Below are 13,523 nucleotides of genomic sequence, written 5' to 3'. Positions count from 1 at the left end.
TTCATTTGGTTAATGCTGTCTATGGCCTTTAATCCTGGTGGTTATTTTGTGTTTTTTATTTTGCAAAAAAAAAAAAGTCAATAAAAACTGTTTAGTTACAAATTGTCTTCCAGCTCTTTGAAGAAGCTTCTCAAATTTTTGCATTCGGTGTCTCCCTTTTTAGTGCTGCTTGTGAGCATCCAGTTGTGGTATCATTCACTGAATTTTACTGAACTGATACCTGCATGACTTCTCAGGAGTTATGGTTGGGAATGTCATAAGGAAACCCTATGGTGTGTGTATATGGTGGTGGAAGGTTGGTGTTTGTCCCTTACTGTTAAACTGCAGAGCAAAAAATATCTCTTGCCACTTTTCCCCATGGTTTCTGATATTTAATTACCATGATATTACCCAAGGGACATGAAGCTAATTAGTCATGACAGACACAGAGAGGAAAAATGCAGGTAAACAGCAGGAAGCCCGTAAGGTTTTAAGTGTGTTTCAAATTTCATACAGACACTCTTTTCACTGCTTTTTCCCTACTATAGTTGTCAACCATTATACAGAATCTTATTACCTGTTAGTGGACTCTCAGCAACCACCTCTCTAAAAATAGGTTGTTTAAATGATAGACATAGAAGATTGGTGCTTTTCTAGAGGATTTTTGCAAAAGGTCATGCAAAGAATGCCTCAGTAGTGATTTTTTTTTTTTAAGCTCTTAAGCAATACCAAGGACATTGAAAGTAAGCACATTCAGCACACGGTGTACAGTGTACATTTTTTTAACATGCTGATTTATGAGAATGTTACATATTTCAGTGATTTATTTTTGCAAGCAAAATTTTATTTCTTTGATCTTGCCATTAGAAGAGGTAATGGGCTCAACAGAAAAAGTGGTGACATCAGATGTAAAAACATTTCTCTTGATTTATTATCATAAAACCAGTAGCATGGATGGAAGGAGGAGATCAGAAGCATTGCTCTTCAGGGCATTCTTTTTTAAATATTAAGACAATTTAGAAGAAGTCGCATGTCCTTTGTTTCTGGGGGAGTCTCATTCAGCTCATTTTATAGACACAGTTTTTCTATTTGTTCTTTAAGACAGAATTTCTGCCAGCAAGTTCCTCGGCATCATAACACAAACCAGTTTCTGTGGCTTCCCACCCACAAATAGCACACCAAAGCCAGAAATAGAAGTATTTTGTGAGTAAGATGGGATTGGCCAGACTTCAGCCACAACTCGCTAATTTCATTCACTGAAGAACTGCTCATCACAGGCTTTTAGTCAGAGCAGGCCTCAAAGTGTGCAAAGGTAAGCTAGATAGTACTAAATAGTAGGTAAATTACGAAGGGTTCCCTAGTAGAAAAGACTAATGTGGACATCCCTTGCAAGCACTGAAACTGGGTTTGTACTAGAGCAAGTAAGACAAGAGGAGCACAGTGATTTATTGCCCTAAATTATTCAGCAATTTACCCACAGATATCCCTCAAGAGTAATTTATGCCTAGAAGTGTTTGACTGGTAAAATCAGGGAGTTTTTTCCATGTTCCAGTAACAAGAACTGAGAGACCAGCTGAAGGCATCTTGGAAACCCTGCTCTGAGGGCCAAGTCTTCCATCTTCTATAGAAAGTGGTGTAGGTAAGGATCTAATGTACTAAATAGAGTTAATTTGGGGACCTAATCTCCAGGATGATAAAATTTTCTGTTCTTCCAGACTTTTTAAGATTACAGTCAGGTGAAGCGATTTGCATTGTCAGATGAAACTACAATTCTATTCCCTATTCTGTCCCTTTTTTTCTAGATCACAGTCTTTATACTCTTGTAAGGGGATAGACCAGCACATATTTACTTTGGGTTGGAATCCAGGGTAGGCAGTGACGTGTCTTTAAGGCGGCTGCTTGCCACTCCTGAATCCCCCTAGATTTTTGGTCTATCAAAATGATCTCATGGTATTTATATGAGTCTGCTTCTCCTGCAGGCAAAATTCCTATTGGAGTGGATGTGATACCTCAAAGCGCGTGCGTGTGTGTGGTATCACCTAATGAATTTACACATTATCACTTGCCTGTGTTCCAAATCTGCCAGCGGAAGTTTGCTCTATGTACTGCATGCAGAGTAAGACAGTGTGTTAGCAGCAATAAGCCCCATCCTGCAGGCTCTACAATAGGATAATTCATTGTCAGTGGATATATGCCTTTAGCCAAGAGAATGTAAACCGTATCATGGATTCACTTTGCACTAGCAGCCAGAGTAGAGAGAGTATTGGGTATTTGTACATGCAAACTAAATCCTCCACTGCTGCTTACATAAAAATTTCGATTTCTAGTAGAAATATGAAAAGCTTTTGGATCAAGGCTGCAGGAGACTAAGAAGAAAATTTGAACATCAGAGGATGCAAGAATGATTATGCTAATGTATGCCAGCTCCAGAGAAAGTTAAACCGAGATAAAGATGTGATTGAGAGAGCAGTTAGTATGGGACAACAGAATTGTAATGGCTCCTTTATAATTGTTCAGCCTTATTATGTCCTTTGTAAGCAGGCCATATATATAGCTACTACATCCCACTGGGCTATTGTGCCAGAGAATAAATGTTCTCATCATGCAGGTCCTGCATCCCCCATCTACAGGGCGGGGGAACACAGGTTACTGTGAAAATATATTGCTGATTCATCTCAAGTCCTTTTCTGTATAGCACTAATACCTCACAGTTTGTCCTTTGGCCTGCAGAGGAGCCCAGTACCACCTGCTGGACATAGTATATCTATTTTTGTCTCATGTTGAAGGATATTCCAGAACAACAAGGACCTTACCCCGATGTATGAAGGATCTCCAGACAGTCTCCTTCGCTGGGACAGCATATAGTGGAGGAACTAAGCTTTGTGGCAGCCAGCTATTGGTGTGTTTAGGGATTTCAAGATAAAAAGTAGAAAACAACTTTCAAGAAATGCTTAGAAAGTCAGAGACTGTGCCATAGAACATACAGGGACCCAGCTGCATGACGGCCTTGACAGCAGTATTTCAGGTACCAGGGGGTAGATTCAGAAGAGGAGTAGATTCTCTGTAGTTAGCAGCTCTAGTTTTCAGCTTTAAAGAAAAGCACCCTTCACCGGAAGATAAAATTAGCAAGCTGGGCACCGTCCCTCTGTATTGTATAGGTCTGAGCAGCCACATTGGAGGACTGTCTCTTCCCTCCACCCTACTCTGACTGCTCTGAAGTTTTAGAGAAGTGATAACACTGCAAAGGGAGGATTTTCTTGCCTTTATCGTTTTTTAAAAAGGATTCTTTATTCCTTATGGGGACTAATATTTTTTTAAGGCTATGGCTGTATAATAAGGATTACATAGCATTCTAGGTATTAGTGCTGAGGTGTCTAATTATCCTCATAGGTTTAAAAAAAGAAAAAAACAACTACAATTAGTAGCAATTTAAGAGTATATGATTATATTTGCATCTTAGTCATTAGATATAAGCTGGTCATTTTGACTGGTTGATCACATGTGATTGCCCCTGCCTCCTAGCTATTATAAGTATTAGGTTTGCACTATATATTACCAAAAAAATCTCTAAATCTCTCCCCTGGGTCCTCAATCAGGACTGCAGCCTGCTTGCAAAGTTTCGTAGTTCCTTCTGGTGATTTTATCACATCTGCATTTTCAATTGTAGAGTGTCTGGGGTTAATTTTTAAGTAACTAACAGATTTCATCATGTGATGAAAGATTGTTAGATGATGATGCCTTTTCCCACAAGCAGTATAAAGAAAGAGGGTTTCTAAGGCCACTTCTCTGAGTCCAGAGAAGCTCTGTGAATCCTTCCTCCTCCTGCACAGCAGAGTCCACAGGAAAAGCTGCATTGGCTTGCAGTGGATATGATCGAATGTCACTAGTCCTGCAGTCTGTAAGACATCCAACAGCACTCGAAAACAACCTCAGCCAAGTGTAAGTAGTCACACAATTACTACTCATCTTCAGAGATTAAGATTTGCCTGTACTTTGTAGATGTCTGAGGGATACACAGAGCTTTTCCTGCCTCCCTCAGGCTGGTCTGCTGGAACAGCTCCTCCCCAGCTTTGTTCTCCCTTCATTTTGGCTGGCCAAGGGTAGCAGGGTTTGAGTACACTGAAGTGCATCTATCTGGCAGGTGCTGCAGTCAGTGGAGGACTGCAGTTCCCATCGCTGTGCAACCTTTCTCAGGTTTCCAAGGCTAGAAAAGGGACAGTGGTAATGAGCTGTAGAGACTGGGGTTTTTTTGCTCGGGGGGGGGTCTGTTTGTTTGCTGTAGTCACAGCAAGGTTTGTTTACTGGAAGCTAATTTGTTTGAGAAGGTAAGAGGAATAAGAAATAAAAATTACTGCATCAAAAGCTAAGTGGGTTATTATCTAAAAGATAATTGGGTAATTAAGCTAGACTTGTTTTCCTTTCTTCTTAGGCTTCTCCAGTGTGTCTGAAGGGGAGGAAGGGGCTGAAGGTTACTGGGCAGAATTTTCTTAACTGTTAATAGAACTGATTGCTCCTCCATAGCTGAAAAGAAGGGCCTCAGTGTTTGTTAGAAGCTATAAAAAGGTTCACCTGCAATCTTCACTCTTACCTATTGGCTTGACACTACAACAGGTGGTGTTGGTCTGAGCTTGCTGTAGGGCTCCAGGAAGGGTTCTCTGGCCTGCCCTGAGTAGTGGTACATGGGGTACATGTGCCATGCACCTATTAAAAGACAAGCACTTGCTTCCTAACTATAGGGACAACATTTGATGACTTTTCTGTTCTCTTCTAGTTTCATAGCTTTTGTTTTTCTAGGAAAAGGTACCAAGGAGACATTCCTCACCATCCCAGCGCATTAACACAGGGTGAGATTTGGGCCAGGGAGGTAAATTCTTAGTTGGAACTACATTCTCCTCTCAGGCCTCAACAGCTTTTTTCTTCAAACTGAGTACAGACACCAAAGAGAAATCCAGCAGTTCTGCCCATTGCGCTTCCATTCCTTCTAAGCTGTTTTTTGGTCCTTGTCAGTCAGGCTGCTCACACAGAGCAGCTGAACTACAGAACTTGCCACAATGATACGAGATGTGAAGAGCTTGCACAACTTCCCAGGTAATCTGGAAAGGTTCGGGGATGGGAAGTTTACCGGGAGTTAATAAATACATAGAAAGTATCCCCAGCTGAGCAATTTCCAAAATCAAGTAAATAGCTGCTAACTTTCAGGAGAGGTATTGCTAGCTGGTCTTGCTGGTTTTTGTTTCTCTGGGCTTCAGGTTTTGGCCACTGTCAGAGATGGTGTAAGGCACAGATGGATCTTTGGTCTGACCCAGCACTGCTGATCTATATGCTCCAAAAATTTTGGGGTGAAGGATTCAGTACAGAGGGGAGCTTTTCCCACCTATTCATGTGCTCCTTTGCAATGAGCTATCTAATAGGGTTTTTTTCTATGCTATTTTGCTGATACCTTCCATTATTGGAAGTTCTTATGATGGTTTAATGTTGCTACTTTAATGCTAATCCAAATGGCACTGATGGTAGCATACATTTAAAAAAAAAAATACTCTGTCACCTCCACTTTTTGCAGGTTAACATGCAGTACCTCAGTGTGCCTTTGCTGCACCACCTGCACTCAATGGGATTCTTGCCCATTCACTAAACCACATTCTGTCAGGCTGTCCACCATCCACAAGAGTCCATAACCACTCTAGTACACCTTACACTTCCTGGATTTTATCCAAGAGCTGTACCATACTGGCTCTGGATTGCTATCTTTATTTTGCTGCAAATCTGAAACAGAAGTGGTTTTGTCAGGGCCATGCAAGTGATTGAGACCTGCCCCTAATCTCTCTCTTTTAGGTGCACAGCTAATCATAATCCATTTTTGAATGGACTGTCAGGTGTAAGATAGAGGTTCAATTAATTTACTCTTCTACTGTTTCAACCACCACTATTTTCTCAGTGACCCATCAGTGTAACACATATATTCTCTTTGGATTCCCTTTTGGTCTTAATTGCGATACCTAAGGAGAAAAATGCAGCCACAATATTTTCCCCTTGTCCCTTCAGCAGTCAGCTACACTGTCATCTTCTGATTTCGAAGCATTTGAGTGAAGCTGTAATCAAGCCAAAGCCATTTGATATGGGCACTTGACATTTCATGAGCATCCTCATTCTTTGATACAGGCTATAATTGCACAGAGGGAAGGCAGGCTGGCACAATCGCTGTTTGTGCTGAGTTGTTTGCACGTTTGTAGGGTGTGGCATACTCTAGGAAACCAGAAGGCTTTTCAGGACGTCCTTCTAGCCTGCTAAGAAATCAGGCATCTGTATTACATCCAGAGCTGTGTTCAGGCTGGAGACAAGAGATGGAATTGGAGAAGCCCAAGCTCATGGAAGGTGGAAATGCTGTCAGGAAGTAACAAAACTCTTCCATAGTATGGGAGTTGAATGGCATCAAATGAAACTAGCACGTGGCAAGTTCACAATCAAGAGCATCTCTTGACACCATTGTTAGTACAATTGCAAAATTTCTTGCCAGAGGGCACTGACTGGAATCTCACACAGGTCCCAAAATAAACCTTAGCAGAAGACAGCTGTGTGACACAAGATCACCACCTCTCCTTCAAGGACTTAAGTCTAAGGCACTGAAAGCTGGGAGCATACCACCAAATACCATTTCATGCTTACCTTTGCTTTATGTTTCCCAAAACATCTGCTGTTGGCCACTGTCAGGGGTAGGATTTGGGACTGAGCAGACTCTTCGTGATCTGCTTGTGGCTGTTTCTGTGACCCTCATGAAGGACTCTCCTGTTTCACTGCAGAAATACCCAAGTCTGCTTCTCTGCGAGCTGTGCTTCAGGTGGAGTTCTTTGTATTTGAACAGGTTGGTCTTCTATCTGGTATCCATTCAAGAGTTCATCACTTACCTGTTGGCAAGTACAAGCTCAGGCCATGAAGGGGGAGGAGGGAAAGCAGAGGAATTCATCCTTTATCTATTCCTGGAAGATTATAGTGCTCCTGCATTGTTCTGTGCAAAGGATTAGTCTTTTAGAAAAGGTTAGATCCATGAAGTGACTGTGTCTACAGACAGAAAGACTGCAAAACAGAAACCCCTTTGAGTGCAGGAGTCAGACACAGGTACCAGGTCCTTGGATTAAGATAAACTAGTTCTGCCCAATATACTTAATGATGAAACCTGGCCTCGTGGTCTACAGCAAATGCTGGTCATTGTTCTGGATGATGCTAAATTACATGAGACTACACAGCATGAATACAGTGAGTGTCTGGGATTTTAAAAGGTCTCGAATCATTTCACCCTAGTCAAGTACCTAAATAACACTGGAAGATTCATCTCTTTTTGTTGTGATCCCCAGAGTTGCCTACACTGCCCTGCTTTTCAGGAGGCCCTCCTGTCTCTGGGGAGTTAATCAGTTTCCAGTTTTGGAGTTGCACAACAGCATATTAAATAAAATTTTAAAAAACCCATTCTGATGTGAGCAGTGATAGCTGGGAGATACGTCTTAACTTCAAGTGTAGCTATCAGCCTGTTGCTGACTGTAGAGAGCCAAGATAATACTGTGTCCAGCCACCAGTTCTGCCTAGCCTCTTTGTCTTGCTTCTTACTCACTTTGCTTATTTTCACACACAAGGTTGACACATTTCTTCTATTACACTGGGAGTAATCTTTCATTATTATAAGCTTTTTCAATTTTCTTAAGGCCTTTTACCACTTTGCCAGTGTAGCATAATTTATTTTGTTGAGTGGTTTACACATTAAAGCATGTGAAGTTGTATTTATATGTCTCTGATGAGTTCTTTGCTGGCTAGCGGATCAGCATTGTGCCTTTTTTTTTTTCTTTTAATTGTAGCACTCTGCTTTCACAACACAATTTTTCACCTAAAAATGAGGCTTCAAACCTGCTGACTTCTGCCACCTCACACCGGTTCAATTCTCAGCTCCTGACAGAGCATGTAGGGCCCAGCATACTCCCTGCAGCAGGAGCTTCTCACTTCTGTCCAGAGCAGCTGAGGACCCTTCAAACAGAAGGCTACAACTGTCCCGCTGAGCTGCTATCCTGTGGGGTTTTTTGTTTTTGTTTTCATGCCTTTTAAGTTACATTTTTTATCCGTGTATTTTATATGCAATTTTAGAAGTTTAGGTTTTGTCTACTGTTGCCTTGAAAATTGACATTGTTCTTTCATCTCCACGCATCCTCCTCTCTCTTGTTGCTTAAGCTTTTGTTAAGATATATAGCAAAGCGTGATTAAAGATGACTGTGGGTATGCTCACATGAGAGTACAGGGAAAACTTAACCAAATTTTGTGCAAAGGCCATTAGTAATGGAGAACTTGTGCAGCACTTCAGGTAGGGCAGAACAAGGCACAGTCTGAGCCATCAGACACACACCACTCCTCCCTATTTCTTGTGAAGGGAAGGGGGCCATACACTCCTCCCAGACATGCCAATACCAGATTGCAATCACAGTGCATCACTTATTGACCATAACTGCCTTTTGAGAAGTGCTCAGGTTCAGCTTTTTTTTACTAGAGACCCAAACGTTAGGCAGAACACATACATCAAAGGAGTAAACATCGAGTCTGTTGGTACTAAGGTGGTTAACAAACCACAGCTTTTCTCATAGGTCCAGAGAATTTAAAGTTCAGGGAGATTAATGTCTTTTTGTCCTTGCCCTGTATCAGTGGTGCAGACTGGGCCCTTGGAAATACCATGTGTACTTCACTGCCTTTTGGACTGGGAAGAGTTAAAAGGAAACTAATATGTAGAGGAGGCTGAAGAGTAGGTTGTAGGCAACCCCAGGAGACTGGGGGCTCGTTATTACATGCACTATCATCACTCCAAATGGATTCACCTTGGATGAGAAGAGTGTTGGCAAGCCTCCTGCAGGCACACAGCTCCTAATCCTTCCTCTTGCGTCATCACCCTCTGACCTCCAGCTGCAGGAAAGCACTGGAGCAGCTCACTAGGCAGTACTGCAGGTGAGCTGTTAGGACAACCTTTACACCATACCCTTTGGATTTGTGCCAGCAGCACAGATGGTTTCTTTTTGGCTCTGCTTTCTGCTGAGCTGTACATATTAAAGCCTGCCTCAGATCCCATCTGCCTTTGCAAAACTAGCTAGAACGTAGCTGTGTGGCTACTTGTGAAAGAGCATCACATTCACTCATAAATACGAGACTCGATTCCTCTGTTTTGGGAGATTTTACCCACCTCCTGACAACTTTGAAGGTTGCCAGGAGGAGAGGAAAACATGTCAAACAAAAAAAAAAAATGCATTACAGCATCTAAAAAGGGTAAATTAAAAGCTGAATGTGTTGTTGAAAGCCTGATTCAAGCAATAGGAGTGGCTGATCATTAACTTCTGTAGTAGATGAGGCAGTACTATAAAAGCATATTGTTAGGATTAATTAATGTAGCACACCATGACACCACTTTTAAGTAGGTGGATTACCTCACTGAACAGGGAAAAAAGTAGTAGATAAAAATACTCTGTGGAAGTTGATTGTAAGTATATCAGCTGCACAGAGAGCCCCACACCTATTTGTCCTCAGTCTTTATACGAAGCTACAGCAGCAATACCCTGAGCAAGTAATTTTCCCTGCTATTAGTGATCAGCTAGGATTCATGGTCAAGATATCCCACATGACAACTCATCTCTATGGTTGCTAGATGTTTTACTACTCATTCCTTAATTAAACACCTCTTTCTTTAGCACAATAGCATAGTATAGCAGCAGGGAGCACAGACTTAAGTCTAAAGACAGTAGGAGCTTACAACTGTTCCCTTACAAGATATATCCTACAGCATTACAAACCAGCACAAGGCCAACTCCAGGGAAAAGAGGAAAGGAAGGTTTCTAGCAGACCAAAATCTTAGATGACAAAACAGGACAGAGGAAGCTGTAGGGATCCCTTAGTTCATTAGGTCTATGAGTAAACATACAGGTTAAACACAGACCTAACCTGCTAACAGCATGGAACTACTGACTTGTTATGGGATGGAAAATTTCATGCAAAGAAAGTTTCCAATAGACCTGGAAAACTCACACTTTTTACACAGCAGAAGAAAAATGTTGATTTAAGCCAGTTAAGTGGGAAGCACCTTACCTTTATGTTTCCTTTAGCTCTGAGTACTACTCCTCCCTTCCACCAACAGGTTCTGAGCTGGCCAGTTTTGTTGCTGCTTCAGGTTTTATAGTCCTCCTATGCCCCAGAAGCCTTTGCAGCCTCTCCTCCTCAGGCTCTGTTTCAGTGAGCTTTAACCTACTAGGAGAGAAGATTTATTTCACATACAGTATAAGTTTTAGTTGTTTCTCTACATCCTTTTTTCTGAAATTGTGTTCTATTAAGCACAGTAATGTCTTCTTGCTTTCATTGTGCAAGATAAAAGAGTTTACATAAAAAAATATTTTTTTGGCTTATTTTTAGTGGAGATTTGTGCATAAGCTTTGACATGTTTTTCTGTAAGGACTTGTCTACTACAGCCTTATTTAAAATTTTGAGCTTGGATCTTGAAGAAGGATTTGGACAGGATATCGAGGAAAAAAGGTAAGAAAATGCTGCTGACCAGGTAAGAAAGAGATAGTGGTATTTAATCTTTTCCTGCATGCAGCTGCTTTTCCTTCAGTCTCTAACTGAAGCTTTCCTCAAATTGGTTAAGAAGCTTTTTTTTCTTGGTTCCGTTAGGCAGCAAAGCGTAATGGAAAAGTGCGTTCTGGTCTTACTGTCCTTTGCGCAATAAAAGTAAAAAAATCCTTCATAGCTGTTCTGTGATCTACTGTACAGGTGACAGGTTCATCACTTCCTTGGCAAAGCATTTCCTTTGATGCTGTGCCTACCCGTATCATACACGCTGTGTTTATTAGCAGCCCACAGCCTTGTAGGGAATATATGCATGTGACTAAATATATGAAGAAGATATTTGGTACATTCACGTGTTTCGGATGTGTTCATTTGTGACTCTCTGGAGCTGTATGTGTTCCTCAGCATGGTGAAGCTCTCAGAGATGCTCTGTCAATCTGGTACATGGTCTGGGTGAATGCTCATGCTGTACTTTTACCTGCCTTAGGGAAGTTGCCTCCTGCCATGAAAGCAATAGTTTGGTGGTCTGTGAAACAGGTCTGTATGGGTTTGTCTGGATCTATTCCCTTTGTCTGCTCCTGCTGCCTCCTTTCTTGACACAAGTGGGATTTGCCAGTGGGGCAGTGACCTCCAGAGCACATGGCTGCTGTAGGACACAATATAGTCCTGTGTGGCAACTGAGAGCAAGCTGCTCATGAACCTCCGAGCCAGAGCTGGAGAGGCCAGTCCCTGTGCATGGGTGGGGGCAGCTGAGCCAAGCCCTGCACCCGTCTCTCTGGGCCTGGTGTTGGTTTGCTCGTTTGCATGTTATGGGATGGAAAATTTCATGCTGCTGCAGGTCTGCATGTCAGTGTGCTGTCTGGGGAGCTTTGCACAGGGCAAGTGGCTGTGTCCTACCAGCAGATCCAGGCTGCTAAGTCAGAATCCAGTGAGGTTGGTTGCTATAATGGTGGGCTTTTTTGCCTTCCAGTCCCTCTGTGAGCCTAGAGACTTTAGAAACAAGGAGCCTTCTAAATGAGAGCAGAGACGCTGGTAATCCCATGTAGCCATAGCACATTAAGCCTACAGTATCAACGTCTCAATTTGACTCTTGTAATTGGTCAGGAAGTCTTATGGGGCCAACAGAGATCACATAACTCATGATTTTATAGCCAGAAATTATTAAAATGATTATAATAAAGTAATAATAATAAACCTCCACTTATTTTAATGTGAAATTGTGATGACACTGATCAATTCTTCTGGCTTGCGTATAACTCCCATGGCCTGAAACTCTGCTGAACGAGTCCCACGCTCTCCGTTCCACAATCCCATGGGTAAAATCTAAAAAGCTGCCTTTAGCTCCTTAATAGTTGAAAGGCTTTTTGGGCCTTTTTAAGAGGTTTCACTGAACAGGAAAAGCTTTCCTTTGGAAGCCAACTTATTAAAATGGCAAAGTCAAGCACTGTCAAAATCATGGCAAATGCTGTGAGCCTGTCACTTTGAAATTGTAGGGGCAGATGGTGAGAAACTTTCCTGCTGGTCAGAGAACTTTCTGAAGGCTCAGTTACTTAGACCAGACAGATTTTTTTTTTTTTTTTGTATTTTGTTGCTGTGGGGTTTTTTTGTAGGAACTAAACTTGGATTACCTCCCATTTGTCGTAGGCTAAAAACATGTATCACCTAGTACAGGCCAGCTGCTTCATGGTAATGTCACATCCCAGAATAACCTTTCCATTTGATTGTGCCTTTCATAAAGCAAGGAAGCCTGTGAGCTTGCTCCTCATTCTGTGTTTGTCCTCAGCCTTAGCAAGCCAAAATTGAAACGCAATGGCATTTTGGTTTGGTTTTGTTTTTGTGTTTTTTCCCCAAGAGATCTGAAGTAACAGAATACTTTCAGGGCTTAAGAGCAAGACAGCAAGACAGTCCCTATTCAGATACAGAGAATGACTGGAAGAATAATTGTTGGTGAATGGGGGCTGGCTGCCAAACTGACAGCTGCCTTGAATATGCCCGTAACACGCTTTGAGGCTGTTCATAATTTGAGGTTTTTGGTTTGGTTTTGTTTGTCTGGTTGCTGCTGAAGAAGCTTTCCCTTCCCTGGTATTTAAAGGCATGTGTTGTGACCTGTCACTTGCTAGGTTTGTTTGATGTGTAATTTGAATCTGACCATGGAAAAGCGCGCTGCAGGAATGTGTTTATTTTGCTCTCTGCTGGAGGTAACACTGAACAGCCTGGTTTCCAGTTTTGTTGAAGTTCCAGCTCAGATTTGTGTTGTAAATGTAATAATCACATTTTAGGAGGAAAATTGGCATGTGTGATCTACAGAGGCCCAGAGCCTGCAGCTTTGCTTTAGCTTCCCCCAAACTGTGGCTTTCCCCAGGCAGACAGCCACGTTCACAGGAAGCTCATTGCAGAAATGGTGCTATAAACAAAGCCCAAATTGACAGGTAATGTGAATGTGAATGTCCCTAGACACTAAGGCACTTCTCTAAGTCATATTTGCTGAGACTGTTGGTTTCATCAGCTGGGAGATACTCTCCAGATGTCAATATACCAAGTGGATTTCAAGTCCTTTTACTCCTATCCTAAGAATTAAAGAAATCAAATCAAACAAACAGGGGAGCCAAAGCAAAAACACTTTTAGTGCTGTTTGGTTGCAGAGGGATTGCAAAACGGAATCTTTTGCTTTGTGAACAGTTTATTTAAAATAACTGCTAAATATATGCAGAAAATACTCTCCATTTCAGTTCAAATGACAATAGAGGGTGTTGAGGGTTAATTAAATAAATTGATGTTTGTTCAAGGCAGAACCTGGACAAGCACTGCTTTTTATTTTCCATAAGCTCGCCTTTTTCTTAACTAAGGAAGTATTTTAAACCTGCGTGACATGCATTACACTAGGAAATTATATGTAGCAATTTACTCACCTATATAAAATTTTTTTTAATTGCAGTAGACCATAATGTCAGAGTTAAAATTTATTCTTC

This window comes from Apaloderma vittatum, unplaced genomic scaffold (assembly GCF_000703405.1).
Source record: "Apaloderma vittatum isolate BGI_N311 unplaced genomic scaffold, ASM70340v1 scaffold8681, whole genome shotgun sequence".
In the NCBI taxonomy this organism is placed as follows: Eukaryota; Metazoa; Chordata; class Aves; order Trogoniformes; family Trogonidae; genus Apaloderma; species Apaloderma vittatum.
This window is presented reverse-complemented; position numbering follows the sequence as displayed.